At 34.8% G+C, this 12,094-nt stretch overlaps 1 pseudogene; it reads right to left on the bottom strand.

Moving 5' to 3' along the window:
• Positions 1-9,162: 9,162 nt before the first annotated feature.
• On the bottom strand, positions 9,163-9,878 carry LOC103270770 (annotated as a pseudogene).
• Positions 9,879-12,094: the final 2,216 nt, after the last annotated feature.

The raw sequence follows: 12,094 nt of genomic DNA, 5'->3' as shown, positions 1-12,094 counted from the left end.
TACATAAAGTGCATGAACTCAGATTAATTAATGAAACGATTGTTAGTAGTGTTTTTAAAATCACATGTAAAAAACGGATAGAATAATTATAAAACCTCAGATGATTCCTAAAGATGAACCCTAAGATTAATTAATAAAATTATTATTAGAAGGGTTTTAAAAATCACATATAAAAACAGGACTTTTCTTTTTTTTTTTTTGAGTTGGAGTCTCACTCTGTCGCCCAGACTGGAGTGCAGTGGCCGCTCCCGGCCACCGCAGTCTCGACCTGCTGGGCTCCGGCGATCCTTCTGCCTCAGCCTTCCAAGGAGCTGGAACTACAGGCGTGCGCTACCACACCCGGCTAATCTTTTGATTTATTGTAGAGATGAGGTCTCGCTGCCCAGGCGGGTCTCAAACCCACAGGCTCAGGCAATCCACTCACCTCAGCCTCCCAAAGGTGTGAGATTACAGGCTGAGCCACCGAGCCCGGCTAAAAACAGGACTTTAAAAAACAAAACAAAACAATTTTATCTTGTTTTTCTTGCTTCTGTGCTTTCTAAAATATTGCAAACAAACACAAAATTTCTCTTATATATTATATCTTACCTTCTCTTTTTTCTCGTTTTCACCTTATTTTCTTTGAGGATAGGATTAATGTAGGGCAACTTAGAAAGAATGAGGATGAGAGATTCTCAGGGAAAAAAAATAATCACTCTTTTTAACCCTAATTTTTTCTAATGTGTCATATTTATTTGTTTACTAATTTTTTTTATTACTAGCTTGCTATTAATTCAGCACTAATTCATGAAAACGTCCTATATGCAGTAGAATATTTTCTACTTATAATCTCCAGAAGTCTTACTGCTTAGAGAAAGGAATTTTGCTCTGGGTATCTAGAAAGTCATACCAATATTTTAATCAAGGAACAAGTAACAGCCATTTAGACTGCTAAAAGTGAATACAAGGAATTTTACAACAAATGGCTTCAGGCTGATATTAAAAAGGTATTAGAGCTAGCTAGTTCAACCTCCACATTAGGAAAGATAGTAGAAATTTCCATATAAAAAATACCAACTAAATGACTTGTATTATAATAGACATCAAAAATAAAGAGAAGTCTGTATTGGAATTTTAAAAATATTTCTTATTATATTGTGACATTCAAACTAAAAAGAAGCAGAAATAATTATTTCATGTAAATGGTTTAATACAAATGAAGTAGATATAAATATCAGAATGTCAATAAATCTTATCCAATCATTGAATGTGCTGGAAGAAAATAATTTAAAATGTGCAATTAAGAAGTCATTGAACTTACTTCAACTAGATTTATTACAAATTTGTAAGTAATTTACTTTTGAGGTGAGATATACATTTTTAAGAAAAGTTGAATTACTTTATTATTATTAAAATTTTGAGAACTTCAATGTCTGATGCTCTGTGTCCGATAATCTACACTGGTAGTTATATGGCTAATCCTTCTCATTTGAAATATTTTGTGTAAAAGTCATTCCTAAAGAAGGCACACAATAAAATAGTTGAAGATGTAATAAAATATTTAAGCCCAAATATGAGCAAATAGAAGGGTCCACATTTTGTGAGACATTAACTGCTATTGGATCATAACTATGGAAGAAAGAAAGAAAATCTTCCTGATGCATTAAGGTATGGAGTACGGATTTGTATTCACAGAAAATTTTTCTTGTGAATTGTGGTTGCCTCTAATTTTAGTAAATAAATGGTCTTTATTTCAAAATCAGTGAACTATTTATAAGTCACATAGAGCTGAATCACTATCATAAATGTGGCTCTGAAGTCACAGAATAGTTATTATCACTGCACTCTAACTTTGTCTAATTAGAGAAACTGTGATTATAGCTGTAGTATATACATCAATGTGATTCTTCTTTCTTTGCTATCTTTCTATACTAATCTTTATCATATTAATTTCAGCATTTTCTGTTACAAAAAATTCATTACAATGAACACCTTTGTAGAAACACTTGTCAGCATTTTGGATTACCATTGTCTGTTAAGGAATCTCAAACATATTCTTTTAACATCCTTTCTCCATTGCCAGGCTTTTTATGCAGCCATCATATTGTCATCTGCTCTAAACATAAAATCTACAATAAATATTTCTTAACTTATCTCCCAAAGTTTCCACTGTAGTATCCTAACTCAGTAAACAGTAACACCCATCCACTTAATTCATCAAACCACAGATATTTTTCCTTCCAACTCATACTTTACATTATTACATTTTTTACCTTGAATATATGTTCCATATTCATTCATTTATTTCCACCTCCTCAACTATTACTTTACCTTGAACCACTCTCATCTCTCACCTGGATAACTCCAATATCACGTTTACTAGTTCCTCTAATTCCATACTTGCCATCTCCTTCCTCCCTACCACAGCATTCAAAGGAACATTTTAAAACCCAAACTAGATCATGTCACTTTCCTGTTAAAACTCTCCAAATGACTTATCATGGTACTTAAAGTTCAAACTCCTTATCCTGACCTTTGAGGCTCTACACAGAGTGACTGAATAGCTCTCTGATGCGCACTGCTACCTCTCTTGCCCTTTGCTGATTTTGGTCACGTTGAACTTCTTCCTGTTCTTCAACCATAAAATTTTTGTTTAGATTTGACTCAAATATTATTTCTTCAGAAATTGTCATGGACTATTCTATCTAAAGCAACTTCATTCTATGCCCATTATTTGATAGGATTTTGATTTTCGCTCAAGGACTATATTGTCTTACACAGGAAAAAAAGACACAGAAACATAAATAATCAGAATTGTCATTATTTCTTTATATTGTGTGGCAATTATTGAACTTTCTTGGCACCAAATCCACCCTTTCATATTTGGTTTGTGTTGCTTGGGCTGAGACTCTACAAACTACATCTTCCCCTTGGTCAGCTGGTTCCTGTTAGGATCTATCAGTGGGCAAAAGGCGATTGTGTCACAAGGACTAGGGAGTTCAAAGCTACGGAAGGATTTTCTGTTTGTGTGTGTCTCCCATGCAATGAGTCTTCATTCAACAGTAGTAGTTTGCTGTAACAAAACCAGCAGATTTGGGGGTCACAATTTTTCCAATAGTAGAACCATCCTCATCAGAGACATCCTCCTCAGAATTCTGAATCCCACCTCCTTTTGCCTCTCAGTTCTTGAGGCTCTAGTAATATCCAAGCAGTACTCCCTTCTCAGAGATCTGAGTCCTGGTTCCACAGGGCTCCTTCTCCAAGATTCTAAACCTCATAATTCCAACTGTGTCCTTTCGTTCTCTCAGCCCAGGGTTAGCCTCTGCTTCCTGCAGTTTTTTCTTCATGATACTTTAGTATCTTCTTTGCTTTTTTCAATTTTCTAATATCTGGCTAACAATTATTCATAGTAAATCCTACCTGTGAACACAGCCTGTATGGCTTCTATTTCTTTACTGGATTCTGACTAGCAAAGTAGGACTGAATCATTGGCTGATTATAATGCCTAAGGAAAACACAAGGCTGTATTTCAGCTTCTAAAGGAGTCCTTAGAGTTATGGGAGGAAAAGTTAAGTGATCATCTGATGTTGGTTCTACAGGCACAAATTTTGACTCTTTGGAAAAACAAAATAAAACAAAAACAACAAAATTCACTTCTTCATAGTAGTCTCATGCTTGCCACACATTCATACAGTCTTGAAATGTGTAGTCAGTTTCTTCACTTCAGAAGAGGCAAGGTAATGAGTGGTATACATTATAATAAGGATGCAGTGCAGAAAGAAACATAGTGAGGGGATTATGGGATTAGTCAAGAGATCAGTATAGTAGATCAGTATAGTTTCCCAATTTATAGAAGTACTTTTATTTTCTATTTCAATGTTTCTTCTTTTCAAACAGTAAAATACCTGTTTTTACCTTACTTACATGATGTGCTTATTGGCAGAAATAGGGAATAATCTAACTAAAAGTATTTTGAGAAATATAAATTGCTACTTTAAAAAATATTTAATTATGTATGAATTGCTTTTTTAAAATAAGTTGTATAAAAAAGTATTCAGGTACGTTGTTTACATTTTTCTTGACTATGTTCATTCCTTATTATTTTAAGTGAGATATTTACACATATAATCTTATTTAGCATCTCTTGTCAATCTAATGAATATAGATATGTATTTTGACTATGGCATGAATTCCTCTTTGAAATGATAGTCTCTGTAAGTCAGGAACTTGGCCTAAATTTCTTATTCAATACTCTTAAACAATACCCTCTACCTCCTAGAAAAGATGTGTTTTGTTGTGATCATGATGTTACTGACACCAAGAACTGAGTGAAAGCTCACAAATTTACATGGTAGTTTTGAGAAAACGACTAAAACCATGTATATATGTTTCGATTCAACATTTAAAAAGAAAAGCAATGAACTTAAAGTACTTTGTAAAGCGATTGTCATATAAACATTTAAAATGTTTGTTTTCAATATTCTTAATCTTTGTTCCTATTTCAAGCAATGTTAACACAACCATGTGGTAGTTTTTATTCTCTTGTCCAAGTTGGAAGGTGGGCCAACAATATGATGACATTTAAAGACCTGAAGCTAAAATGTCAGTTGTCCAGTCAAGATACTATTACCTTGGTTCTCTGAATTTGATAAGAGATCTCTTTTTTTTCCTCTTAGAAAATAAATCAAGGAATATATAGACTATCAAATGCTTGTGCGACATCCTGAGAATCTGGGAGACTAAACACTTAGAGGATGCTTTTGGACATAATTTTATCTTTTTCCTACTTCTGAGAATTAGTTCTTGGTATATGCAGGGAGTGTCAGCTGTGGCTGCACCAACTGATGCCAAAGAAAGCTCATGAGGAAATATATAGAAGCTTTCCATTGTGAACACAAATTCTACCTCTTAGCCAGATTTTGTGCCAGAAAAAAAAATTTTTTTAAATGACTGTGAATGCAATCTTTATCTATAACACATCAAATATAGGAAAAATTCTTCCTAAGCATAGCAGAAAACATTGTTTGTTGAACTTGTGATAATCCTGGGCCTTTACCCAAATCAGCCTTTATGGCATGAGGCACATATTTGGGTAAGAACCAATTCTTCTTAAACGAGAGGTATTGACATTAGAGCATAACACCTGACAGTCTCAGCCCCTTCCTGCCAGGTGAATCTGGAAACCCTGTGGCTGCTGTCCTCTTCTTTGCCTTACCTTCTGCCTCTATTCTGAAGAGACAGTTTTAGCAGCCAGCCTCAGTTATTGCAGTTGTCTTGGCATGAATGCACAAATATTCTGTTCTCTGGCTGCTCACTCTGACTATTGGCAGACAGAGAATGAACAGGCTGCAGAATCAACCCCATTAGTGTCAACCTAATCCCCTGTAATGGGATCCACACTGGCCAAGACCAGGCACCAGTCCCCATCCCCATCCTCATGTGCAGTGCGTCTTAACCGAGCGCAATATTGAACATTTCATAGAAGGGATGATAATATTGCATTTGCCGCCACCTTTTGAAGGAAACCAGAACAAGGCCACTGGGAATTTGATGTTGTAAATTAGAAACCTTGAAAAAATATGTATTTTTATAGTGAGTTCACATGCATCTTTCTAGCGGTACTTTTCTTAGAACAATGCTCCTGGAGCTACTGGTATTATAATACTAATATTCAAGAGAAATTATTGTAAGTTTTTCAGTCAGAATTAGGTATGTGAGTGGACAAAGGAAAAGGAAAGCCAGAGCACAAGAGACACAGAAACAGAAATAGACAGGAAAAGAAATATGGAGAGACAGACTTGCAGAGAGAGAGAGAGAGAGAGAGAGAGAGAGAGATGGAAAGAGAATGAAAATGATAAACACTCATGTCACATTTTCACCAGGCCAAGTAGGAAGGAAGGAGCAGGCAGAAATTCAGTTACTATTTGCTGGATGTGGAGGCTTCACAATTGACAAGAAATGTCTAGCATTCCTAGTTACTAAATTTCTTAGAATCTTTTATTAGGTGAGAAATGAAGTTTTTAAAAGATTAAGCTTTGCTTCAAGAGAAGAGGATTTTGATAAACTTTTGTAGCCCCTTAGTATAGAGTTAAAATTGTGTTCAACAGTCCACTAGACTTTTTTATTCACCTTTTCTGTTGTTCTGTTTCAGGTCACTTTGAACATCAAAATACATTGCAACATACAAAAAGTTGTGCTTTTGGCAATATTGCATAACAGCCAAAGTCTAAATATCAACAGAAAACAATAAATCACTTTGAGTGTTGTTCACCATGACAATGGCCTTGCAGTCCCCCAAACATAATGAGCATTGAACACAGGAGAGAGAAGTATGGGAAGATGGAACAGCTTGCCTCTGGGTCCTTCAGCAATGACAACATGGCTTCTGACAGTTGTGAGCCCTTGAAATTTCCAAGTTCTGTTTATGGAGATATGATCCTTGCTAATTCATTGTAGCAAGCCCTGGAACCCTTCTGGTACAGCTGCTCCTGGATTGCAGCACCTGTGTATGTACCTGTGGGCCTAAAAATAGCAATAGTCAAAACTATACGGAAACGAAAAGCAAACCCTGTTGTGTTCACAGTTTGTGTTTCCATATAACTCCTTGTAAGGACACCCACTTAACACACTTTTTCAGATTTTATGGGCAGCTGCAACATTGGATTCTTATTTCTTTCCATAAGTTTTTTTTTTAAGTATTTTAAGTTTTAGAGAGCTGAGTCATCTTTGCCTAAGTTTTCAAGATTATTTGGGTTCCTCTGAAGGCTTTGCATAATAAAGATTTTTAACTGGGAGATACACAGAATAGGGGGCTGAACATATCAAAGTAATTGAGATTGTCAGTTGGAGACTTCAGGACTCAGAAGGAGGAGTCACAGAATATACCTTAAATTATATCTATTTACCTTTTAAACTCTACCCACAGTTGCTACAACCAGGCAGAATTTTAAAAAATCTTTATTTTAGTGAGAAATATGCTCAGTTTGAACCCTTTGAAAGGGCCCCAAAACTCCATTTGTTAGCTTTTGCCCTGGAGTTTAGGATAATTTATATCCACTGTGGCTCTATCCAACTCAGGTCATTGGTTGAACAGTGGAAGGCAACGGACATGAAGAAAGTTTTAATTTCTAACAAAGTTTCCCTTTTGAGCAAGGATAGATGGGTATAAAAGATCTGAGCACAATAAAAAAGGACTTTAGTAGAGACTTTTATTTCCAACTTCAGTAGCCACTTCTTATAAAAATGTCACATTGTCCATCTGGAATTTAGTCTTGTGATAACAACTTTGTCCAAAAATCGCGGGCTTATGAGCCAAAGTAGATTACATCTTACTCTGCCTTCTAAGAAGCTCAATCCAAACATGAATTGTGGTGAAATGAGTCAACAGTAGCATATATCTTAGCAAGGAAATCTAAAACTTTCTAACTCAACACTTAACAATTGATTCTTTCTCAAGTTCCCTTCATTTTCTCTTCCTTGCATCTACCTCTATATTTGCACCACAAATTGTGAGGTAAAACAATGGGCCTTTGGGTCAGGAAGCAGAGTTTATTTTAGACACAGTAGAAGCACTGTCACACTGAGTGAAAGCAACTGGACTACATAAAACATCTGCCCTTCTGTTAGGCAGTTTCAGGACTTTCTTTGACATTATAAACACAGATATGAAAAACATTGTACTAAGAATAATTTAATCTGAAAGATCCCTATAAATTACTCTATTGTCATCTTCTGCCTCTCATTTGTAGTACTGTAATTAAGGGAAATTTAGGCCACAGCTAATTCTGACTTTGTACTGTGAATATTGTTCAATAACAATAACAGTTCATTCCTTTTTATCAAATACGTTGGTTAGTCACAAAGATAGTCCACGTCTTATTCTGTTTAACATAATATTTTAGAGATTCTTCCATATTGTTGACTGAATCAATGGTTTATGTTGTAAATTGCTCTGTATTATAACAATATATACGTAAACAACAATATATTGTCTATTTACTTGTTGAATATTTAGGTTGCTTCCAGTTTGGGGCTATGAATAAAGTTGATACAAATATTTTTGCACAGCTCTTTTCATGTGTGTATGCCTTTACTCCTCTTGAGTAAACCACAAGAGGTGAAAATATTGGTGCATAAGGTAGGTGTATATCTAGTTTTCCAAAGTAGTACCATTTATTATCTTATACTTAAAAAGTAATTTTGATGATGCCCAATTTATTATTTTTAGGGGTTTTAACTTTCAGTATCTTCTTAAGGAAATCTTTGTCTATTCCACACTCATGAAGATATTCTCATATGTGTTTCCCAAGAAATTTTTATATATATATATACACAAGTATAAGAAATTTTTAATGATGAAACATTCAGTATTCTTGTTCGTTAATTTGGCATTGGTTTTTTTTTTTAACAGAAATAGTATTTACACTCTGTACAGAGTTATACATCGGCTTTTTGTTTTTCCATATAAGCATTACACATCCAAACCATGGTACCACTACCATAGTGAAAAATCAACACAGGAAAAAAGAAAACATCAAAAAACAAACAAACAAAACACCACCTTAGAAAAGATAGCTCATCCTAAACATGGTTTCTTGCATGAAACTAAAAAGAACTGGGTCGATTGCAGAGATACCCTAATAGGCCTAGGAAACAAGTTATTGAAGGGAAAACCTCAAAACAAATGTTGTCATTTACAAATGAACCTATATTTAGGTTTAAATGAATGACAGCTAGGTTTCAAAGTTGAAGACTTAAAAAAATGAAAAGATCTCTTTGGCAGGTTGATGTTTTGCCTTGATGTTCCAATGACTTGCTAGAATATGTGCCAAGCTAAACACATCTGAAAATTCCAAGTTTATGACTTACAAAAGTATATACCATGTGTTAACTGAGGGCATCACGTTAGAAAGATCAATTCATCTAAGTGCTGTATGAAGCAGCATCTAGAAAAGTCACTTTATTCAACAACCTTTGAGGGAACTGTGGCAGTAGTAATGAAAAAAGTTAAATGAATAGCAGTTATCAAATGCAACGTCTTTAATTTTCATTCTACTGAAGTCATATGAAAATGGCAATGGTATCTTCCTTATTCATCTAACAAATAATTTACCTTTAGAACAATATAAGGATAAAAAGGTAAATACAAAGCCTCAAAGAGATGAAATTCAACAGTTTTTCCGATTATTGAGGCATCAAATGCCTGGCATTGTATTTAGTGGTATCTTTTGTGTCATAGGCTTATCAGCAATTCCACAAGTTCATACTCCAACTTTGCCAGTTACATTCTCACGTGATGCAAAAATACTCCTCTTCAGCAGGCCTTTATTTGTTTTTAGAATAGGCTCTGTTGTTGGACTGTTACCATTTCACCTTTTGGTCCTGTCTTTCTTGCTCAAGTTCTTCTATTCTCTGTGCTTTTTTCCAAAACTTTCTTCTTTTTATATTCACTCTGCTGGGCAATTATTATTATTATTATTTGACATAGATTTGTTGCCACTGTCCTCCTTTGCTTTTCCTCCTTCTTCTACAGGCTTGAGGTTCAACAGTGGAGTCACTTCAGCATCGCCATAACCAGCAAAAGTGATTGCAGGGGTGCCATTTTCTTCATCTATGTTTTTGATCTCTGCTTCATAACATGGTCTATCTTTATTCCAGATTGTCACACATTTTCTCCTACTTTCCAGGAATGACAGGGCTGAGTAGACACAAATTGTCTGAACTTACAAGAGTTTCAGAGGTTGAGTTGACAGAAGGTCTTTGGTTAGTTCTGTAACCTCTTGCTGATCTTTCTTCAGTTTTATCAAGTCTTCATTGTCTCCATTTTCAGATAATGCAGCTTCAACTTATTGGAGTTGAGCTTTGTAGCCTGCCAGCTGCTTTGCTAAATTCTCTGACATCTTGTGTGGAGCTGGGGGCAGGGTGGCAGGAAGTGGTTGGGCAAATGAGCCCAGTGGTAGTGGGGGAGGTGGCAGCAGTAGCAACAGCCAGAAATTTTTAGCTTTAATAGTTGAGTATTATCAATTAGTTGAGTATTATCAAATTAGTTTTTATGTACAGTGTTAGGTAAGGCTTAAATGTTATAATAATCTAGTTGTTATAGTAGTATTTGTTGATTTCCCTTTTCCTGTACTGAATTGCGTTGCATCTTTGATCAAAATCAAGTTTCAGTAAGTTCATTTGTAAACTCTCTGTTTGAGTCTATTGAATTATGTTTCTCTCCTTTTACCAATGCTACACTGTGAGCGTACCTTTTTAGGACTTAAACTCAAGCGGTGAAAGTAGTCCAAATATGCATTTTTTAAAAATAGATTTGTTTGTGCTAGATCTCTGAATTTTTATAGAAATTTTGAGTAACCTTCTGAATTATTGCCAAAAGTTCTATTGGACTTTTTTAAAATTGGGACTGCATTGAAACATGTAGATCAGTGTGGAAAAACTGATATATCAATAACAGTGATTCTTGCAATCCATGAATATGGTATATTTCTCCTTTATTTTGGACTGCCTTGAATTACTCTCAGCAGTGTTTTGTCATTTTTGTGTAGAGGTTGTGTTTGGCATTCATAAACTATTCCTAAGTGGTTTATGTGAGGTTTTAAGTTTCCTTTTTTTTTTTTCAAGCATCATAGTTCAATGTCTGAAAACAGTTACCTCATATATTTTGTCTAGTATTATGTTTTTATTATTCTAGAAGGTTAAATCTGAACCAGTTACTTCCTCATGACTAGAAGTGAAATTACTACAGCAATCTTCTTATAAGAGAAAACATTTTATGTTGCCCTCTCTCCAAAACCTGCTGTGAGTCCCCATTTCAATTATAGCAGGAAGACTTACATGTCTTCAAAAGGTCCTACACAATTTATATATTGTCTCTCTTCTTGTCTGCTCATTTCTTCTCCTTCCACTGTTGCCATCATTCCTGTCATAATTACATTGCTATTACTCACAATTTTCAGGTAAAATTCAAGGGGCTCTTAGCTCAAAAATACTTTTTTTTTTGGTCTGTAATAATCTTATCTGGATATCTGCTTGGTTGAGTCTTCCTGCTCCTTTTTCTTTGCATAGATCTTAACCTTTCAATGGGCTCTGTCCTTCTCACCCTAATTTACACTAAAATTTAGGCATTCTGCTGCCTGGAAATAGCAACCCTTCTCACCTTACTCTACATTAATTTTTTTCCAATAATGTTTTCGTAATTTTCTTACAGACCTGTAACTTACTTTTCTAATCTGTTTCCTCTTTATTATCATTTTATTGTCGTTTTTTAGTATAGCATACCTGTTTGCACCTTACTCACATCCTGTAGACTTTTTACAGTACTCCTGTTCTTACCCATGTATCATTTTCCACATTCTCTGGGCTTTATAGCTTTTCTCTGAACCATAGAAGGTTGTTCTCTGTGTGGAAGGCAGAATGTGTGGAGAAATTAACACCTTCAAAGAAGTTATCCACCAGTGACTCATATGAGTTAATCCATAAATATCCTGGCTCTCACAGGTCTCAAGTGGATAATTTTCAAGCCTGTGTTTTTGCAGTAATTTTCAGTTTCCATGCAAGCCTAAGTGGTAGTTGCCCACCATGATAATTGGTTTAATAATTTATCATTGATTGGCTACCTTTCTTTCTTTCTTTCTTTCTTTCTTTCTTTCTTTCTTTCTTTCTTTCTTTTTTAAAGCAGGATGTATTGAGAGAACAGAAAAGCTCCTAGAACAAGAGGGGACCTGAGGGGGTTGCCCAGATTGGCTACTTTTCTATATCATATCCAATTGTCCATTACCATACCTTTCAAATAATCTACTCCTAAATAAGTTATTTGTACTTAAATCCTTCATTCAAGATCTGCTTCTGAGGCAACCCAAATTAAGATATCAAATAATGTATAAGTTTCATGAAGGCAGAGATCCTTCACTTTTAGAAATTATTATCTCTAATGGTGTATCTTAAACGCCTCTAACAATATCAAATGCAAAGTAGATATGCAAATATCTGTGGAATAATGAATGAACTTAGCAAATACTTTTCAGAAACATTCTTTAATAGTGATACAGTGTCTGAGTTTTTATTCCTATATTTAGAATTCTGAGTTGCCAGTTTTGCAGGTATAAAAGTTAAT

The sequence above is a fragment of the Carlito syrichta genome, unplaced genomic scaffold, assembly GCF_000164805.1.
Source record: "Carlito syrichta isolate Samal-C Ts95f unplaced genomic scaffold, Tarsius_syrichta-2.0.1 Scaffold309933, whole genome shotgun sequence".
In the NCBI taxonomy this organism is placed as follows: Eukaryota; Metazoa; Chordata; class Mammalia; order Primates; family Tarsiidae; genus Carlito; species Carlito syrichta.
The sequence above is the reverse complement of the archived record's forward strand: the minus strand, read 5'-3'. Positions and strand labels throughout refer to the sequence as shown.